Source organism: Varroa destructor, unplaced genomic scaffold, assembly GCF_002443255.2.
Source record: "Varroa destructor unplaced genomic scaffold, Vdes_3.0 BEIS01000003.1, whole genome shotgun sequence".
NCBI classification, from domain to species: Eukaryota; Metazoa; Arthropoda; class Arachnida; order Mesostigmata; family Varroidae; genus Varroa; species Varroa destructor.
The window spans coordinates 50,826,822-50,848,675 of NW_019211456.1; the positions used below are offsets into that span (position 1 = coordinate 50,826,822).

Below are 21,854 nucleotides of genomic sequence, written 5' to 3' on the forward strand. Positions count from 1 at the left end.
GAAATTATCGTCAAGCATGTAGTAAAAGAACTATTTTTATTTAGTTTTGTTTAATTAAAGTATTGTTGTTTGTGCTGCTGCTGTGTGTTTAACTTCAGATCCGAATAATTGCCGCTCTGTGAGATTGTATATACGGGTATACAGGGTGGGGCACCTAAACCCCAACTCTTCTTGTGAGTTGTTTCTGAAATTATGTCTAAAAGATTTTCAAGCTCCTTAAATTCTATTGAGGACCTTCCGGTTCGCGTCCGAGAAATACCCTTCCTCGGTCTTCACAAAACCGCATGAAAACTGGCAATAACGTGGATTTCGGGCATAAAAAGAAGTCAAAAATCAGAATGAGGGTTCATCCTGGGCGAACACATTGAATAATAGCTTACCTTCGTTCGAGTTCTCTGCATTGAATGAAGCACTTTTTTTTAATACTAAAATGCTAATAATGCATGGCAATTACGACAAACAGCTCATTAAAGTTTGTCAACTTGAGTGCTCCGCCTTGAGTTTTTTTTACTTACGCAGGGTACGGCTTATCCCGACAAACAGGAGGCGATTCTAAGAAATTCTTTATAAGGTATTATTATGTGTCTTATCATAAATAATCATATGGGGAAATAAATGTTCATTGCAAATGCTTTTAGAAGGACAGCAAAAGCACCATAAATGGCGGGAACAACCGATAAACAATTTAAACCCACGCTAAAAACGGTACTAAACGTATATTTTTTTAGCTCTACGACAGGCCTCGATTCAGCTGTTCTAGCATTGTGTGAAGGATCTTTCGGGACAGAAAACTCAACACTTTTTCTCTGTACTTTTAAGAGTATTCGAGAACAATTTGGGGGGAACCGAGCGAAATCTGGGGTTTCTACTACTAGATCAAAGTGTATTTATTTCCAGTACGCTAAAAACAGCACTCCAAGATAACTCCAACATAATCGTTTCGAACCTTGCTAATAACCCGCAAGCAGGTAACAACAAACCAGTTATCCCGACTGGATCGCGATAAACTGCTGTCTACCGCGGTAAAAAACCCCGTTCCTAAGAGGACAATTCGTTTGGCTTACCAATTCTGCAAAATGCTACTTTTTGCTAATGATCTGCTTGGAATACTGGTTTGGTCCACTTTTTAGAAGCAGTTTAGTGAAGCTGTCGTAAGTGCGAGGAACAAACAAATTCGAGGCCTCGGCGACGTTTTCAAATTTCAACGTGAATATGAAGGAAGTGCCCTTGTGGTAACAATTACTGTGCCTGCTTGAGCTAAGCGAGAATCAACAGGCCTACCAAGAGGCCTATGTGTCGATGCAATGCAGTTGTAACATTCCTCACGATTAAAACAAAGGCAACAAAATAAAACTCTATTCGTATGGCCCTGTTAGATCTTAACTCATAATAATATTACAAGTTAGTGTTGAGGAAGTTGATAACGTTATAATACTTCAACTGGAAGTGCGCAAGGGACAAAAGGGACATCTCACGCAAAAATATATGCTTGTGCGCTTAAGCTAATATTACCTAAGGTAAGGCTGGGGCATTTCTAAAGAAAGCTGCTCGAAGCTCAACGGCTGGTTTAGGCGTTGGAACTACGAGCGTATTTACTCTCGCGATACTGAAAATCAGGTAAATGACATTAATTGAAAGATATACTGCTGTTATTCATTCAGACGGTAATCCACACATTTAGGGCGCTTAGTAACTTTAAGGCCTAAATCCATAGCTCAAAAGCGCAACGTTAGGCACGCTTTAAATTCCGTTACTCAAGTAACTGGTGGAAAAACAAATTAAATTCAACGTAATAACTGGCGATGGACCTTGCTCGAATGCATTATCGAGTTATTTTTCATTGAAGTTTAATTTTTCGAATTGTTCCTGGCTAGTGGAACTCGGCAGGTCGAATATATCCGCGCGTATATAGCAGAATAATATTCGGCAGATGAGCAGCTGCCCTTTTGACTGGGGGAGAGGGGAGAGAACGGGCGTAATACCGAAGGCTTCATTCAACTTTCTTTATCTTCCTCGACCTATTTGCCCCATGTATATGCCGTCATTGTGATATCCGTTCGTCGTCTTTTCCATTGTACATTGTGCTTTTCGATTTGATTTCTCGCTGTGCATTTCGGATACTTACACAGCTTTCAAAGTTGGTACGCTCCACTCGATCGCGAGACTGATGTTAGCCTAAACGTTTAATTACAACTGGCCGCTTTATTATCTGTTATTTGATCGATAAAAAATGAAAAACACACGTATTTTTTTTTACCTGGCGCAGGTAGGCTTGTGCGCATCTGCTATGAAGATGCAATAGAACACTGAAGATGATTCGCTTGACGCCCAAGGTGAAAGGGTCGCTTAGCGACGAAGAGGCCTACTTTTCAAACCTACAGCCTACTTTTAAACCTATCAGTATTTCGAAATATAATATGAGTGCCACTCAATTGTAAATTCAACTCTTTAATAGTGTTACCATTTCTATGTGATAATGAATTATTAGGAGATTGTCGCAAAGGACAATGCCGATTTAAAGCAAGAATGTTTCTAATATGTGCAGGCACGATATTGGGGATTTGCGACTCAAACTAGCAAAGATGGCGTTAGCTCATTGTTGCGATAATCCGGTCTTTCGAGAAACCATATGACAGAGCCTGTACATTGGATGTCAGCAGACAGGGTGTTGGCCACTGATTTCTATTGGCCTTTCCTCTATCTTATCTAAAACTATATAAAAGGCTATTTATTAGATATATATTTTCGTCTAATGTTTCACGGTTAACGGTACAAATGTTTGTATAGAGACATTCGACCCCGTTCAACATAAAGATTAACATAGTAAATTAATTTTTGCCTACTTTTACGCACCTAAGGCATTTTTGTTTTAGCCTACACAAAGTAATATGCTGTATCTCAAAATCGAGATACTCATCATATGTTTTTGAATCTAGATTTTGCATAAATAGACTTCTAATATCTTCACTAGGTAGGAGTCTAGCTGGTGAAACAACAGAAGAACTTAAAATCCAACGGATCTAATAAAATATGAAACCTTTTTTACGATAACAACTTTAAATATTAAAAAAAAAAATATATATATATATATATATATAAACAAGTACTAATTAATAATCGTAGACATTCAATCAGCGCATAGCTGGTCCGTCTAAACTAACAGGTTAAGTTAGGTCTGTTAGGCTGGGTTAGCGAATTGACACTGCGTTCTGGACGTGTTTGTGTTTACGCCATAAAGACGTCGTAACACATAAAGAAATACTAGAAATATCCTCGAAACTTCAGAAATCAGTAAATAAATTGTCTTCACATACAATTCGGCGAAGTCTGCTGTCGTACGCACTAAAAAGGCAAAGCACGTGCCTTGCATGCATGGAACAGATCGCTGACCTTAAAACCCCGTCAGATTGCCTATTTGTTCAACTACTAACATTTAAATAGGACTCGAAGTAGGAGCACTTGGGAATAAAGGGATGTTTTCATTAAACTGATCATCGAGTACATGATGACTTTGTCAAGGTCGTTTGTAACCTCTTAAGTAAGTCTACTCTCCCGTAAGCCTACTTAGGAAGAAAAGTTTTTAGAAATAAATGAATACGTCAGCGCGGTACACGAACTACGACACCATCTGTACGTGCGTAGGTACGTACGCGATTCAAGCCGTAAACTTGGCTATCGTAATGTTCCGTAAAAGTCCGATAATGTTTTGACGTGGTGCAGAAGCCAAGTGACTTAAGCATTTCGACAGTCGACAATTACCCTGAATAAGTTTTCCACAAGGCGCTTGATCTATTTTTGAAACCACTATATTCAAAATTGCTCATTTAGATATTTCCGTTTATATGTATACAACCGTTAATTAAATGTGTGATTCGGGAACCGTGCTTTGATAAACCTCAGAAACAGGCACTGTAGCTCCTCTCTGAAGAGCAATCTGGGTCCCTACGCCCACTTACAGTCAGTAAGTTCTGTCTCTGCATGCAGTAATCCGATCGTACTGAGAAGCCACTGTTCACGCACGCGTACTCAGTGTGAAACACAGCATTGATTAAAGACAAAAAAAAATTCGTGCGACTTACCGCTTCTAAATGTAAAATCGACCGCGATGAAGTTGTTACTGACGATGTTCTATACTTACAGACATGTAAAAACAGTTAAGGAATTAGCTACTGAACGAGATGTTTTTCATTGTTATCTCTATGGCCACTAGAAACACACTGAATATACAAACAAAGTAAGTCGCGATATAAGTTCAAACTTCTCTTGAGTAAATGCGTGCTCAACGTCACTTCTTGTGGCCTTTCGCTATGCAGCAGACAAGCAATATTGTATAATGATTCTGGTAATCATATTCAATCGATCCTCCTACAATAAACTCGTCAGTAGTTGGTAGAGGAATGTGGGTTTGTCTGTAGTAATGCAATAGTTTGGCGGGATCACTATAAAATCCACAACCCGAACGTTTACTTTGACTTCGGATCGTGTTGTTTCTTATCGCCTGACATGTAGAAGATCTTTTCTGTCTGAACACATTTTTCCGACGTCTCTGCAGGTAACGAATCACTGTTCGCTAAAGTAACGAGAAAGCTACATTTCGTCTAATAAATCAAGTATTATAAATAAAATAAGTATGACTCAATTTACGTAGGACTTGAATAATCAGCTCCCCGTTCCCCGAATCTGCCTTCTTTTTTATCCGCATAGGACGTATTTCGTCTATTCTCTTTATTAGTTCCTTTGGTTTTCTTCTCTGTTGTTACAAATGTTGTCTGATCAAGTGTGGGTATAACCGTGATAATTAAAGTAGCTTGCATCACTTATTTTTCTACTGTATATTAAATCATAATCGTATTTATTTTGCCAGTCTACTAAATAAGATGTTATAATATAACGTTCAGCCTGCGAGAGGTCGTGAAAAAGATTCGGTACTATACAGCTCGTGCTCTTCAATCCGCATCGCGTGAAGTGTCGCAGCAGGTTAGAGATGAAAAGGATCAGTTCCGTCTAACGGCACAGACCGGACGTGTACATTTTGTGTACATACCAAGCGATGTACGCATAAAAATCAATGGATAAAGCATTTTTTAACCTAGTTTCACTTCCGTAGAGGGGTCTTTTCCTGTTCTTTTCAGACATAATTGAATGAAGGTCAACAGAACTTACAGTACGGTACGGGACCCTCATCCAAACGACTCGGAACAGCGAAAAAGCAGCAGCAACTGAACGGAGCTGCAGGCATACAGGTGAAGGGTGAGAATGCGAGAAGCGACGGACTTTTTCTTGATCGCCTTCGTCTTCTTCTTTGACAGCAGACATATACCCTTTAAGCCCTACCACATCGTTCCGTCCTACTGCCCCCTGTCCTCCGCCCCTTCATCCGACATCCCTCCGAAGCTATGCCCTGTTCCAAACAACTCGTTTTACTAACCCGCTTGTCCATGACCCCATCCCTGATAGGTGGTTTGAAGGGGCGAAAAACCCCAGCTCAGCGAAGTAGACAATCCACTCTCTATCCAATCCACCACTGCGGGCCACCGTCACACCACCCCCAAATCCTGACTTCCAGATGTTATGTGTTTAACTGAGAGGCGCTCCGCGGACATTCTCATGCTAGATTGTTGTCCCTAAAATATGAGTCTGACTCGAGCACGGTGAGGAATGGGTCATGTAAAGAATGGGCACCGGAAAGAAAACGCGCAAGTTCTTTTCACCAGCGGCAGCACTCCGGCGGCAGCAGCATCACTGCGGCGCTCTTCTGCACTCCCAGTTACCCTACCTCTGCATACCCGGTCTAGTTCCTGCAAGGCATCTCTGAACATCCACTTTCTTCGCCATGAAGAAGCGACGTCAGACAGGAAAGAGTATGTGTCGCGTTGGTAGAATGAGGCAGGACAACGAACTGCCGTGGCTCGCGGATCCGCCATGCCTTTGGCAGGTCGCAGCCACCATCGCGTCGGCAGTAGCAGGACGAGCGGGCAAGCACCACTACTGGGCAGCAGCTGCAGCATCTGCATTAGTACAATACGGCGTCACCGTACGGTAGCGACGCTCTACACAGTCTTCGTCGGTAGATGAAACTGCTGTTCCGGTTGCTGCGAGGGTCGCGAAGAGCGAAAGAGCGACGTGAAGCGTGTAAGGCCGCCACTAACGAAGTGGACCAGGAAGACGACGGCGACGGCGACAATGATGAAAAGGGAGGACAAGATGGGCGGTGATGGTGTGTGCCCTGGCAGCTTTTGGGGATGAGGGCAGTAAGGGAACGAGACGTGAAGCAGCCGGGGGGAGGGGGTGACAAATATGAATAGAAGAATAAAGCTTACTTTGGAATTCGTTTATTAAATTCTCGTCTTTCTTTCGCCGGCCCGGACTACCGGCTTAACTTCATCGCTTGGGTCACCTTCTCGTCGCCTGAGTCCAGTTGCTTGGTTGCAGGACAACGGTGGCAGCACCGCCCTCTGTGGAAGTCAGCAGGCAGTGCTTCTGTTTAGGAGGCTGCCAGGTTGGAGGTTAGCCACGCTGAAGATGGACTCGGCTAGACGACATATACGGGGTAGTGACGATGTGTGTGCTGCCACTTCTGCCTAGGATGCAGTGAAAACGCTAGGCACCCTTTCTAGCGCTACTGCTCGTTTCCCCCATTGGACAGCGCATTTGAACTACGTATGATGATTATACGTACATGTACATGTACTATGACGATAAGCCCTGATGCGATTTCAAGGTTAGAACGACCTTTCGAAGTCGCCACGCTGAGCCCCTCTATAAATAATAGATTCCCCAAATGGGAGAGCAAATGGTGGTGCTGGTCCTAAGTAAAAGAACACATGATAACCGCTGCAGCGGCAGCGGAACAGGTTCAGGCGTTATTGCAAACCATGGTAGTAGCGATCGCCTTCAAAGACGACAGAACCTAAATGCCATAAAAGACCATCGCAGGACAGCGCTCTTCAGTTCAGCTAACGATATGCATATTTAGTATTACATTCATTACAAAGGACTGTTCTGCATGTTGATTATTATCTGCCACATAAAAGAGAAAAAGGTAAGGATGTGATTTGCACATTGATCACGATTTTCAATGACGGCGTTCATCGAGCGAAGTAAATGAGGTTTCATGGTTAACAGCTAAACATTCTGAAGGTCATCGTTTTAAGGTGCCATTGAGTCATATCAATGCAAACCTTTGAACTGTACAAAAAAAAAGTTCAACTCTTGAATTGCTCCGGAAATTAATCCAATTCAATTCCTATTGTCTATTTCTGCACTTCATATTTTGAAATATATATAGATAGTTCTCGCTAATATAGGGCCCTTTCCCCTATGGATGAAGCATTCTTTCACGTACTGTTGTTCGTCAAACGGCCTAATGAATTTGAATAAACGATTTTTTAGAAAATGAGAAGGAGCTACGAGGGTGCTCCATGGCAGTGTTTTTCCAACCGATAAACTTTTAGTGTTTAGATCTTTCGTTTTTTTGAAAATTTCACACATATATGTAGAAAGCAAAAGAGCTTTATCACGCTATTTGAATCCCACCACCCAACGAACGCGGATTTCGTGCAAAAAAAATTCAAGATCAGTGGAAATACTCACAAAGTTTCTTTGTCATCATACTTAAGCGCTGCCCTGAGAAGTAGCAAACGGTTCGGGTGAAGACGTTTGGCTTATATCCATCCGGGCTGTTAGAGAGGCATTTTGTGAGCTCAGACGTTTATCTGAGAGGCTTGAAATCTTCACAAGACATTGCGTTTTACTGTTCAGGAAAGTAATTATTTATTCAGACATAAACATCACAAGCTATGTACATCTGGAATTTCCATGAACAGTTCAGTCTTTATAGATCGACTACATCGTTCAAACATAAACAAAGAAATATACCCTTGCTATCGTTTAAATTTTGGACTATCAGACGCGCCATGTGCTTCGTAAAATACATTCGCATCTTATATGAGTTACAAGGGAGTGACAGGTTTGCACATAAGTATATGTATTAGCTTTAAGCCAGAACACTCGTCCTATACTTTAACCTGTTTCTTAATAATTGTCTTCGTAGACCAGCCATTCATTAGTCGTGTAGTTATCTTGTTATTTGGGATCATTGTTGTGCTTTCTACGGCGGGCGGAGGGGTGTAGAATTTTCTGACTATCTGAGGGGGGTCGTCGTTTATCCTTCTAACAACCTCATGCAAACAGGTTAAACCGGCCAACTACACATGAATTACATTTATTTACTCTTAAGTCAGTTGATAAGTACAAGATTTAGCGACGAATAAAGTATAATCCAACCGTAGTCATCCCGTAACTGCAAGATGCGCTAGTAGAAGGAAGGTGGGACAGAAGTTTCTTTCGTTTTCCAAGATAGGCCAGAACTCAGGCCTGTTTAGGCGAGAATAGGTCAGCTTTACTTAAATCAAGCATTTATACAAGAAATGATCGTCATTACGCATAAAAAAGACGTGTTACATATCCATATTATTGTATCGTCCGTATTATGATTGGAAACTGATAATATGCAGTTCGACCGCCATGGTGACCGTTTTCAAGTTACCTGCGTCCACGATGTAATGGACGCAAGTAACTTGAAAAATTACGAAGCCCCTAGCCAACCTCACGCATCACATTTCATGAATTTCGCGTTTAATTCGCTATAGGTGTAGTTAAATCCTGATTCGCATCGTGCGGCTCGTGCTTGTTCAGTCTTAAATGCGACGTCACAAAGATAACCGTAACTTACAAGCTCCCTAATAGGCGGATGATGCAGACTCTGACAGTTCTTTACCTACCGTTAGACCTGTCTCTAAGCGTTTGGCTTCAAAAGGCTTCCGAAGAAATAAGAGCGTCTCGCGAGTGTTTTTATATTTTGGCTCTATTTGATTGGTGAAATATTCCTGAAAAGCGTTCTATCTCTTGATAAAAGAGTAGAGAATCCTTTCAGTTGCTTTTGATTCATAAGGTGGTGGAGTAATTAGTAGCGCCAAATCAGATCTAGTTTTGTTAGTTTGACCTTTGATAGCTTAGTTATATTTAATTTATTGTGTAAATATTAACAGCGTCGGCAGAATAAAATCACAACAAAAATAATGTTTATAGTATTTAGATTACCAACGGTTTCTTTTGGATTTTTTACAGGTCTATTTCGATTTCCGCTGAAATTATGGTATAACTGTGTTTATGGCGTTTGTATTATACGGAATGACGCTAGCGACATCCATAGCGCTGCCATGATGTTTGGGAAACGGTCTCGTAACCTAACCTAACCTAACAATTATATCGGTATGCCCCCAATTGGACTGCGTCCTATATTGGCGCCATGGTGTTACGCCAGTATGTTTACGTGAACCATATTAGCTTGTCACTGTCGTTTCTAAAGATAGTTCTTAACATAAAATGGACTCGAGATATTTACTCTAATCCGTAGATTGCTCTTTTCCATGCAAAACTATTTTGATAGCAATGTGTCCGATAAGACCGGTCTGTTATTCTCTCTCTTTTTTCGAGCATCGAACGGCTCCGCCTTTACGAACACATTTGTCGAGAGCGTCATTTAATTAATACAAATACGAGCTTCTCTGTATGCCAGTGTCTTGTCAGATCAACTCGTTGTTGCTCAGAGCATAATATTATCCAGGGCATATGTAAAGACTCGTTCCTGGTCCTAATGAGATGAACTGAGACGACGTCGGTGTTAAGGTGCCGTCGATGCGATAAGGATCTGGGATCGAGGAAGTCAGTGGACCGCAATTCCGAGCCGGTACTGTGAGAGGCGTTGTACCCCTGCTGCTATCTGCTGTTTAGGGCAGGACACTCACTAGTGAAAATAGAGCGCGAGAGGCATCTATTACCATGGAAGTGCACGGCATTTTTGATTGTGTTAAGTACTATGGCCGAAGTTAGCGAAGAATGCGTAAAGTTTCAGGGAAAGTTATGATTGAAGTAGTTGTAAATATTGTTGTTTGTATGAGCTGCTCTGCAGTCAGAGGAGAGAACCATGCGCTCATCATGTACTTCACTTAAACTGGATGGATCCCAGATACCCCAGGAGAGCTTCAGACAGATTTATAGATTTCGCACGCTTACTTAACAAAACAGTTGCACTCAAAGTTTCAAATAGTACTCGATAGTTTATTATTAGAAGCTAGCCAACATGGAGTGGTTACTGTTCAGCGGCTATTAGGGTTGATATGTTGTGCCCAATGCGTCTGTGCTCCTATCTGTGTCTGATACATAATATAGTTCAACCTTCATCTCCAAGTGGGAATTGCCAGAGTCTCGTGTATGGCTTGAGCGAAACCATTCCTTCGGCCCGTGATAGCTTCCTTAAGTACGTCTGACAAGCCTTTATATAACAGAGCTTGAGATTGCGGTGTTTCCTACCACACATAGGTAACACTTGTACATTCGTGTAGATATCAGAGCGAAGCATATGTTTTTGCCCGATGTTTATTTAAAGTTTATGTCCCATTATCCATGCGTGTTTTAGTCTCGGCGGTTTGTTTGTATTACAATTTCGATATTAGCCCTCTTACTTACTCTGTTCATTCGTGATTCGATATCGGAGATCGCTTCATAGCCTAGCTACGGAAGTTTTATCAATATCTTTACAAAAACAGCTCTGACCTTTGAGTTGCATACTGTAATGTATACCTATAGTAGAGAAGTTTTGAAGAGGTTACAAAGGATCTGGGGCTTACGCATAGTATAATACCAATGGTCTTAAGTAGCTCAATTGCCAATGCTATATGTCGTATTTTCATACGATTCGGGGCTTAACCGCGAACGAAATGATATATAAATTCCTCTACAGAGTAAATAGAAGTCTAGTCAGCTGACATTGTATTATAGACAGGAGGTAGAATCTGTTCTTTGTGCCTAGTCTCAAAGGCTTGTTTCGGTTACATAACGGCAATTGGGGTTCTGTGCAATGGACCATGTTCAACTTTATTCCCATTGTTCTGGAATTTTTTTGGAACGATCTGTATTACGTTACAGCTGTAGCTTTATGTGGTCACACGCCATTTCGTGAAATATCTATGGCATGGTGCTCGACGCGTCAGTAAAAGCGCGCCTAGTACCTCCTGCTTAAACAAGTGCAACAGGAAAACATACCTAAAGTTTTTTTTTTCTTTTTTTTTTACCAATTTTCGTTGAGTTACAGCCATTTTGAAGGATTCTCGTTATAATCATACGACTAGTTATCAATAGCATCTAGAATTGTAACTTGAAAAGAAAGGTTAGATTCTGAAAACTTGATCTTGACTTGTATCAATACCTGCTTGCAGCGTTTGTGCGTACAATGCACAAGACTGTGTACAAGGACACATTTAAATAGCTTGCTTGTCCTAGTGCACTAGGAAAAAAAATAGAGTCTATCTAGAACTACACATGTCTACGACCACAATGTCTTCGCCGGGGGGTAGAGAACGTTTCCTAAGTGAAAGAGGGTCAGCTTGATCAGACTGTCCAAGTTAGAAAATCGACAATCTATGCGATTGCGGGCCATTATGCGGTAATCGCAAAATAAAAAAAAAAAACGTTTGTGTATGCCAGAGTGGAGGTCTGCAATAAAATTTATATGGAAAAGGCTGAAATTAGTAAGAAAAAAAACTTAAAGAAACCATGTTTCCTGGACGACATGATCTACCGCCTATGGAATAATCCATATAGGCTGTAACGGTTAGCAGGAAAACAAACAACATAGCCCTTTCACAAGAAGCGTTGTTTTACCAATATATTTCTAGTTTAAGTTAAACTAGAACTAAGTAGTAGCAAGTTACTGCTCCGTAATTTATCACGTTTGTCGAATCCTTCGAAACTCAGTCCTAGTTGAATGATTACACACATATGAAATCCCATATGAAATTCACTAATTGGAATATTCTCTGGACACTCGTATTTGATCTAAAACATACAACAAGCTGAGTCTTGTCCATACTGTAGGAACATATGGAAGCAGAGGCCATCATTTTTCTGCCACTTTCAATGGATGTATTTATGGGAAACAGAATGGTTTGATACGCAACGTGTCTCAAACAATGTGTTACAACTTAATAATATCTTTCATTATCTATAAATATGCACAACTATTTCGTAAACAAATTTACATAAAATGTATAACCCCTTCCTTTATCACAAGTATTGATAACGGGGGGCTATTGATTCACAAACTTCAACAAACATTTAATTTGACTTTTTTGCATAATTATGGCTTTCGATGTTGCCGGTTTTTTGGCGTAGACTTTTTCTTTAAGGTATCGCCATAAGGTACATACCTCTTTGTTTGGACTTGTTTATTTGAAAGATTGTACGAACGCTCCATTCTACTAAAGATCCAATTCGCCGTCTTCACTAAAGGTTTTCGTTAACTTCCTCATTCGTCAACTTCTAACTGAATGCAGATTTTCGCAATTCAATTAATTCAAAGAATTACTGTTAATGAACAACAGAGTTACAGTTGTCTATGTAAGTGCGATTATGCCGATTTGTATATAACTTCATTGCCCCTAATAAAGTACTCTGGAAACTGTGCGTATCCTTTCAATTTCTGCGAGTACCGTTCACGAAATGGTTTTCTTATCATCTGAACTGATAGAGTTGAAAGGTACATTTTGCTTATTGACGACGCTGTGAAACACGATAGACATGGACTGTATTGTTGATGCTCGTGAATTAATTATTTTGCCATAGTTTTCGTTTTTACGTTACGCCTTAAAGTTCGTTTTTACGGAACGTTGTCTATAAATATCCTGAACTGTGTTATCCATTTCAATTGATCCGACTCGAACTAGATCTGCTCCTTTCGATATTTTTTGCCACATTTTCAATGACATTTTAAAGTATTTTCTTTACTAATCTCAATCGGCTCATCATTTTCTTACGTCCTACAATTAGAACCAATTACGTCCAAGAAAATTACGACCCGTTAAAAAATGTTTACATTAATAGTGTACATTTTAGAAGCATCCTGTGTACGAACTAGTAGCAGGTTCATAAATTTTATAGCGAAAGAGAAATGAGAAAGATCAGATGAGCTCGCTCTGCCGAGCACTTTTACTCACTATTATGCCTACGCTAAAAGCGACGATTCGGAGGCTTTTAACCAAATATAGTATTTGAGTAGGGTATTTTAAGCCATCGTCGGGCTTACGCCTATTGAGCCGCTGGGGCAAAAAATACGCGACTCTGGACGGTACTTATGTTCTTTCAAAATGGTAATTCCGTTAACTAGATAGAAGGCCGGTCTTTGATCGACGGGCGCATCTCGCAGCTCAAGCGTCTAAGCTGTGACAAAGGCCTATATATTCTGCGAGACTGTCTCAAACGGCCGAGGAATTGGAGTGTGGCGCGCTATGTCTCTTAAAAAAACATATAATCAAGTTAGAAAATAGTCCGATAAACGCTCATAATTTTTTCCATGTACGACGACAGTTTCTCAACCTCTACGGCATTTACGTACACGTAATGGCGCTTGCGGGTGGAGACTTATGCTTCATCAGGCGAAGTTAAAGTATTCTCAGCGTATTAGATGAAAGCGGTCGGATCCACCTGCATGACAAACTCATGGAGTTTGGGTACCTCATCTACTTAGTGATAGCCACTTGAAATAGCATGTATCGATTCATGGTCGACTTCTAAAGAATAAATCGTACTTTTTATCTATGACTGTAACAGGATAGTGGGAATTTAGAGAACAATGTTCAAAGAACACTGCTGTTCACGCTTCTCAGGTATTGTACGGAATTGGCTCTCATTCGAAAGAACAGCATTCTAAAATCTCTTCGCATCTAAACGGTCACAAATAAAAGATGGCTCCTTATTGAAATTAAGTTCTCTCTACAATCCCTTTACACCTTTAACAACATTAGACTTCAGCCGGAATGCTTTGTCTCCTACGTTTTTTCAGAGTATCACCTGTTTTGTTCCTGCTAAGCCTATGCAATGAAAAATATTCGGTTTTCTGGGAAGCATAGAAGCGCATGTACGCCAACATGCTTGTATGCACTTCTACATACAGAACAATATATATACGGTGTACATAAATGGTTTTTATAGAAGAGTAATATTACGATAATGACAAAGGTAACCAAATATTTCCAATAACAGATTGTTCATGAAGTGCTTTATGATGAAATTATTTTTCATCAGAAAATATATATATATTTTGCTCAACAGGGCAAGACTGACCCTCTCAAATAAACAGGTTTGACTGTCGGTGGTACAAGCGAGTACAGCGGATCTTTCGGAAAAATAGGTCGCCGCCATCTTTGCACACAGTATCGTCAAGAACGATTTTCGCTGTCGCGTTAAGACTAATGAGGGATCCCGCCCCATTGTATTGACACTATCTAACCTTCTCAACGGCATTCTCGCTCTCACGATAGCAGCACATCAAATGGCGAACCCTCTTTGATCATAAATGTGTTCACGGCAGGCTGAAAAATCGACTGATTAATGCTTGTGGAGGGCATCCTCTATGACCTCGAAACCAAGGGGCTGTGCCCATTGTTTCCGTAGGACGCCGAAGGTTTGTGCAGCATGTAGTGCAAGTTTGTATAAAACTTGTCCGAACGCCTCCCGGGCTATTCGAAACTTGAAAGCGCAGTATTATGAGAAACGAGGAATCCGGCCAGGGGCTCGAGACTACTTTGGCAGTTGCCCGCGAATTACTGGCGCGAAGAAATGGTGAACTCCGTAGGGCACGAGCTTCCTGAATCACAATATGCGAAAATGTATGACAAAATTTTGTTTAAAAGGGGAGTCTCAATCCAAAGAAAGCCATCGCCGGCAATTCCGGAAGGCCTGCGGCAGTTTCTCTGGAAAATCTAGATAAACAGTACCGTCCGCCTCAATGGCTTGGATGCTTTATTTGACCAACGTTAAGATCCTATTCAGGAACAAGTGGTTCAACAGATTGCTCCCAAGCTGAGACGACAGCACAGTCTGCGAAAGCGCGGAACGTCGGACGACGGCGACCGATTAGGGTAGCGTCGCCGGGTAAAACGGACTGATACAAATATTTTAGATTACAATAAATAGTTTTTGAGTGTATTGGCTTGACGAACCCCGAATGCGCTTTCGCACTACTCTCGTTACGTCAGCGTCCCGGCCTCTTATTTTGAGTTCTGGGAAGTATTTAAGTCTTCAAGTTGTTAGATGTTTGTCATTTCCTGTCGGGCCCTGATTCGACCTTTGATATAATGTTGCACATTCTCGATCAGATCGAAATCGGAATAATTTCTCAGCTGAGACAGAACCTCAGCACGATTAGCGGTAAAGACCTCAAAGATGCCTTTTGCCATATGATATAGTGATTTGTCGTGCAACTCCTATCCCGGAACCATTCTCGTATCTGGGACATCGTTTTTTTTTCTGAACTACCTCACTGTATTGTCATTTTTTCATAATATCGTTAATAAAAATGTGGGGCTTTTGCGCCATAAGCACAAGTCACGGCCGGTACTGTCTTTGCTCGGATGCTTGGCATGCTAAGTTACATAGGACTCGTCGAAACGTTCGTGTCAATGCCTGTAAAACTGTTGAGCGTTACTGTCCAAAATCTGGAAGACAGATTTTTTCTAAGCTTCCAGTTACCCAATTTTGAAAAAAACCGTCTAGCCCAATTAAAACGCTTGCACTATGACAGTTAAAGCCATTAATTAACATACAACCTTGTCGGGTTCTGATGGACGCAGTAACTCTAGGCTCTGCCGTTCTCTAACGTAGTCGAGGTACCGTTACAAATCAAGTTTTCTGTAGCTTTATGAGAATGATTCTGTCTTGTTGCTGCGTTAATCATCGTTTTCGATCTTTCTTTCCTCCTTTTTCTCCATGTTTTATGGGCTGCATTGTCAGCCGCACGCCTCAATACTCCGGGCTACTTGGTAATTTCTCCTCGCAATAGCTTCTTTATATTGAATTTATATATAACACGGGATAATCCTTCGGAAAATAATAGATATTTAAACGGTGCCGCCATATAAATTTACCCTTGTAAAGAAAAGCAACGTCGGAGATATGTGTGCTTGCGTACAAGTCATTTAAAAGGCGAGTATATTTTTACGAAAATACATAGTCGATGCTTACATTATCTGAGAGAGCTAATAAAACCATGAAAAATCTTTAGCTGTGCAAGGTTATAACCTATGATTTTTCAAAGTATTTTGGCAGAATTACGGCTGTCTTTCCTTAACAAGCTTATTTGGTGACATAAACGAAAGTAAGGTCGGTGCGTATTGGTTCTTGTAACGTGTACCTTCACAGGAGGTGTTGTCTCTACCAGAGGGTCTAATTTTGTAAACGAGACTTGTCATTTGTCTCTACAAAAAGGAATCAACATTTGCTGGATCGCGCTATTAGTGGTGGTAGAGCAATAGGAAATATGACAAACAAGTGGCCAATATAAGTGTAATATAGGTGCCCGTTTCTGAAGCCAAATTCCCGCGGCAATTTTGAATGATAGTAGTTATCAACATCTTTGAATGAACATCAGGCAATATTGTGAGATGTAGACTATTATGTCTTTGTCCTATATGACATTGCTGAATGACCTTGAAGATACCAAGTGAATTGAGTTACGTAACGGTTTGTTATCACTTTTTCGTTGTTTTTCTACCTAAACTTACTTTAGAGTTTCGGAAGGAATAAGTTATTTTAAAAAGCTAAATCAACTATATATTATATCGACGATATATTATTTCAGTTGATAATCACGGCTTCAGTTGCAGTGCCCAAGCATAGGGCCGGAAGTGCTTCATCTAAGTTAATAAAGAAGGTATGAGTTCCGAAAGATCAAACTTTTGTTTGCATAGAAAGTGCCACTTTGTATATCTGGCTGACGACGCAGTAAACTGCAATTAACACGTTATCGATCCCACAGCAGATTCACTGGAATCTTATCTATATAGGAACCATTCATTAATCGACCTCGAACGCTTTTAAAGTCTTCACTCGTCTATGATAAAATTATTCAAGTGAAACTCTGAATCGCATACACTCATCAACAGCCCCCCAGAGTTGGGTAAATTTTGAACTTCACGAAAGTAACAAGTGTACGCTCTATTCTATGACGAAAAAGCTATGATAATTTTTATAAGATCATTTACTACTGCCTTCTGATAGAATGTCACGTTTTTTTTCAGCCACCTGAAATACATCTGGATGTGTTTTGTGGATCTCAGACATATTCTTATAGCAGCGTCACAACTCTAATCCTGTAAATACCCCCCGGACAGCTGGACATATTCTGTTGTGAATTTTCATTTGAATAAGCCGTAGCGGGACTGGGGTGTTCCTAACGATCCTAAATAAAGGTTTCGAGTTTTACGCCCAGACGTACCGCCGTTAGACCTCCTGACGAATTAGTTAATTCAATGCAGCTAAAGCGCATAGATAACCTCTCTTATTCCTAGCTTTACTGGCGGACCAGCGGCTTTAGGATACGCCATCTCTAAGCTAACGAAAAGTCTTTGAACGGTAACTATGAGTGAAGCAATATTAAGATATCTAAACTCATCGGAGAGAATTTGAAGACTCATTCCTACACCAGGAAATCGCAAAAGGTGAACATAAACGACCCGACAGACGGTCGATATGCCCATCTCTTCCAAAATAGTTGCTTGTATCACAGATTTAAGATCACTGCAAGGCGTATAATGTTTAGCTTTTTTAGTTTAATTGCTAATGTTGACGTTGACCAATGGAGATTTTGTTCCGATTCCTCAGCAGCTATACAATAATGGCTAACGGGGTAGCCTAGTAACGTTTACTATTTCAAGTGATCAGTGAACTTTGTCATTTTGCAATTCTATAGGCCCCGCGTTTTAGGCGTAGGCCGCAGCCAACATGGGTTACCATGACACACTTAGTTTAGAGTCGCCGACTATGTTATTTTCCAGCTTGTACATTTGGGGATGATAAAACACGAGGCTACCGCGTGATGTAAGATCATTGGTATCTTAGTCCCTTCTTAGATAAATATGAACAAATGCATTGCTTAGTAGGTATAATACTTCAATGCGAATGTTGTGCCCTCATTAAGTAGTCCTCGGCAATGAATGGATTGCTCGTAGTAACGTAAGTAGACGTAAGTGCTGTGGGCGTGACCTAGTTGTTATAGCAACCTCCGCTCGACACATCGAACCAATGCGACTTTCGGACGCTTTATCAGAAAATCAGGCTTTGAAATGCCCTGGAATAGCTGCTCCACGTGTTTTCTGGGCGTACTATCAGGTCAGATTTATAAGACAAATTGGCGACGGTATTATGTTCAACAAGCGCTTCTGTGTATCTCCTTTATAAAAAAACTGCTTCATAATCCCGGCATTCGAATGTATGCAAGATAGTTCTTGGGTTGATTAGTTGCGCTGAACTAATAAACTTAATTGCATCATCCAGAGAAAACTTAAAAAATAAAAGTAATGTCAAGTACGGGTCTCCATACGTGCTCGCTATAGAGTCGAAGATACCAATAACCAGTTTAATCAATACTGTTTCGTGCCGCAGTGAACACTAGTCAGAGAGTTCAATGTTAACCAAACGTAAGTTTGCAGTGAATTACTCTTTGTTAGGGAATAGCAGAGAGTAATTTAATCGATTTGGGCCTCATTATTTGTCTCACTATTCGAGTGATTTTCTTAAACCCCCAAAAACTGACGTAATTATCCGTTGAAACCTTAGACCCTGCAACATTTCCATGATATGGTTCCGCTTCTTCAAACATACACCCACTCCGAAATAGACAAAGAAACAACTGAAAGGTACGCTAGCGTTTATTGAATGAAGGAAATAATAGCGTTCCTGAGCTTTCAAGACGCGAGTGTAGATCTTTCTGGACATCTTGTATAAGCTCTTTGAAGCGATGAAGTTCACTCTCGATATCTGTAGGTTCGAAGTAAGCGCATTAGACTGTGGAAAGTTTGAAGCGCGCATTGACTTATACAAAATTCCTTACCAGAGACCGAGTTTTCCTTGCGTTTCAATTTTCAAGATGGCAGTCTCTCAGTGAATTGTGCTACCAACATAATACTTTACTATATTTCGCTTGTCTTGGATCTTTTCTTTTATTCAATTTGGACAGCCATTTGAGTCTATGATTTTGACCTAACCTGAGGGGTTCGCTAGAGAATGATAAACAAAATATGTCTATATCTATGAACAATTGCTTAAACATCAAGGCGCTATAGCAGAAACAAATAGATGCCGGTAGTTTAAATATTTCCATTATTATGTACACACTATTTAATTTTATCAGAAGCAGTAAGAGGCGGCCACAGTAAAAGCAAACCTTCACGCAGACGTGCATCGTCTGGACAAGGGGTTAGGACCCACCAATAGGTAATCTCCTATTTGTTACCGTAGTGACTAACTTATAAACCCGCCGTCATTAACCCGCCGTCGTTGTCAGCTAACGATTTCTGCCAATTTTTTGTTTTGTTTTGCTTTAGCTTTGCACTGGCAGCTTCCAGAAAGCTATAACTATAGACCGTTACGTGGGCAAACAATTTAACGGCCTGCTCCATGAGACTGCAACTCCATTTCTTGCTGGCTTAAGCTAGGCTACATTCACCTTCTTGTTCACTCGCTCGTGAGTTCAGTCATTTCTGAGCGCCTCACCCGTTCATAAAGGGCTTTCCTTCCGTTGTCTTCGGAGAAAGAGAATGCGCCACTGAATTCAGGTCGCCGGACTGGGGGGCGAGCGGGGCAGGGGGGGGACTTGACGGGAGATGACAAACACTGTGTGCTTCTACTGCTGACAAAAGGCTGCTTCGCAACAAACCCCGCAGCTCGGTAACCCCCTATTCACTATTCCCAGCCGCCTGCTGCGTGAGCGTTGTCTCCAGACGCTCCGCTACCGCTGCCGCTTTTCCAGTACATTACCCAGTCCAACATGGGCGCTCTCGTTCTCTAGAAATTTGTCAAGTTTGTAGTAGCGCGAAAACCGTGGTGCCGCTGCTACCGTTGCCGGCGTCCAAAATAGCTGCAACTGGGTAGACAGCAGAACGTGGTTGCTTCGTTCTTCGGCCCGTCGCAACCACCTTGTTCGGGGCTGTCAAGCAAGACAATGACTTTTGCCCACAATATGTCCCGCGCACATCGGCTGGTTCCGAGCGGACAGCGAACGTGAAGCGAAATGAATTGAGGGAGAACTCCGACCGGCCTTCATCCAAAGCCTAGGCTTCGGCGGCGCCTTTGAATAACGCGATTTAGTTCTCCTTTGTCGTCGGGCCTCTCTACACACAATTTAAACAGATTCTCCGTGAGACATTCGGGTCTCTCGACGAGAACAGCCCTGCGTTTGAATAGAAAATAATCGTATTCTTGTTGAGTACCATTATATATTTGTAGGTGGTTTTATTTTAGAGGTGATCACATACACATGTTCGTTTTCTTGATGAAAGGAAAGCAAGTGAACAAATTATAAAAGAGGCAAAAAAAGTTAGTAGAAAAAGATGCTGAGAGCTTAAGTGAATGAATACGTTACCTTGGGCACCCTATGATGTTTCCGAGAAGCGCTGACAGTTGTCCTCCGTTTGGGCTCTGACGAATAGGACTTGAAATCCTTTTCTGGCTCGTATTTTCGTACGAGCGCTTCGTGTGGTCTACACTGTGCGCCGTTTCACTCTTCGAAAGCTAGTTTCACGCAGTTCCTCGATTTGTGTCCAACTTCATTAAGCACCTTGAGAAGCATTCAGATTGCCATCAAAATCCCCGGCAGCAGACCCGATCACCTAGTTTCCACATGTTTGTTAAAAGCAGACGATTCAAACTTGGCCAGATCCACAATAAAAATTGTTCGGTTGTCTTTATGAAAGTAAAAAGGCTACTTGAAGGACCTCGAGGTATCATGAGTGATTTTTGGATAATGCGCAGTAGATTTGTGACTAATCCAAGCCAGCTTGCTCACGACTAACCTGCTGCAGTTTTCACCGCAATGTGGAGAGCCGGTAGATGCGCCCTGCTCTTCGTTCTTCCGATCGTATATCGTTGTTCACACGGAAAGTCGTGCGCTCTTCAATTCACAACGCGTCTACGAAGTTTGCTCCGGTGGAGGCGGGCATGTGAGGAGGAGCTCAAAGGTCCCGCCCTCTCCTCTACGTACAACAGAAACACGGCTGCCAAGGGGGAGGGTTCAACCTTCTGCACGCGCTATGAACTGAACGATAGAAGTAAGCGAGAAGAAAGAACAGAATACGGGAAGAGAGCATGGGCTCGTGCCTGCATCCAGCGCTAGTAAGGATATGTGCCTAGTTCGCTACGAAGTAAAACTAACCGGGAAGTCTCTAGGGCACGTAGTAAGGGCACATGATCTATGCTTTCAGCTCAGCTCTCATGCTTCTTAGCTTTTCATTGCATCGTCCTGGTTGTCGCCATCGTTCAAGGAGCTCTGGACGGCAGCCAGGCGCCTGGTTTCTCCGACGAGAGAGGTCAACCTGGGCAGTTAAGCACATGGCCTTTAGCCGCTTTACATTCAAAGCGACATGAAGAAGCGTGTCGGACATTACGGTACACAAAGATGTCTCTGTTAACGGACAGCAGGTCGAGCGGACAGTAGAGAAAGATCTGCGTAGTCAGGGTCATTTCGATCGGTGGATGGGGAGCCTGAGCATACCAAGGACGGTCCGGTCAGAGGCACGAAAGATCCATGACTGCCAGGGACGATTTCCGTCTTCTCTCGTTTATATCGGAGCAAGAATTCTAGGCTTGAAGGACCTGCGTGGTCCAGCCTGTTTGTTCTTTAGCGTGCTATAAGGAAGAAGGGACTTGAAACCTCTTAAGAAGATGCTGATGCACAGATAATCGTAACTAACGGTGTGATCAAATCTGCTTGGAGCTGTACAGCATGTGTATAGAAAAACGTT

General features: G+C 41.6%; 1 protein-coding gene across 1 annotated transcript in view; it reads right to left on the reverse strand.

The window, feature by feature from the left end:
- The window catches only part of LOC111247760 (sodium-dependent noradrenaline transporter-like), a 36,232-nt gene extending 15,178 nt beyond the window's left edge, over positions 1-21,054 (reverse strand). The window contains exons 1-2 of the mRNA XM_022799076.2: positions 20,907-21,054; positions 20,477-20,723 (exon numbers count right to left, since the gene is read on the reverse strand). The gene's annotated coding sequence lies outside the window, so the exon portion shown is untranslated. The remainder of the gene's footprint in view (positions 1-20,476; positions 20,724-20,906) is intronic.
- Positions 21,055-21,854: the final 800 nt, after the last annotated feature.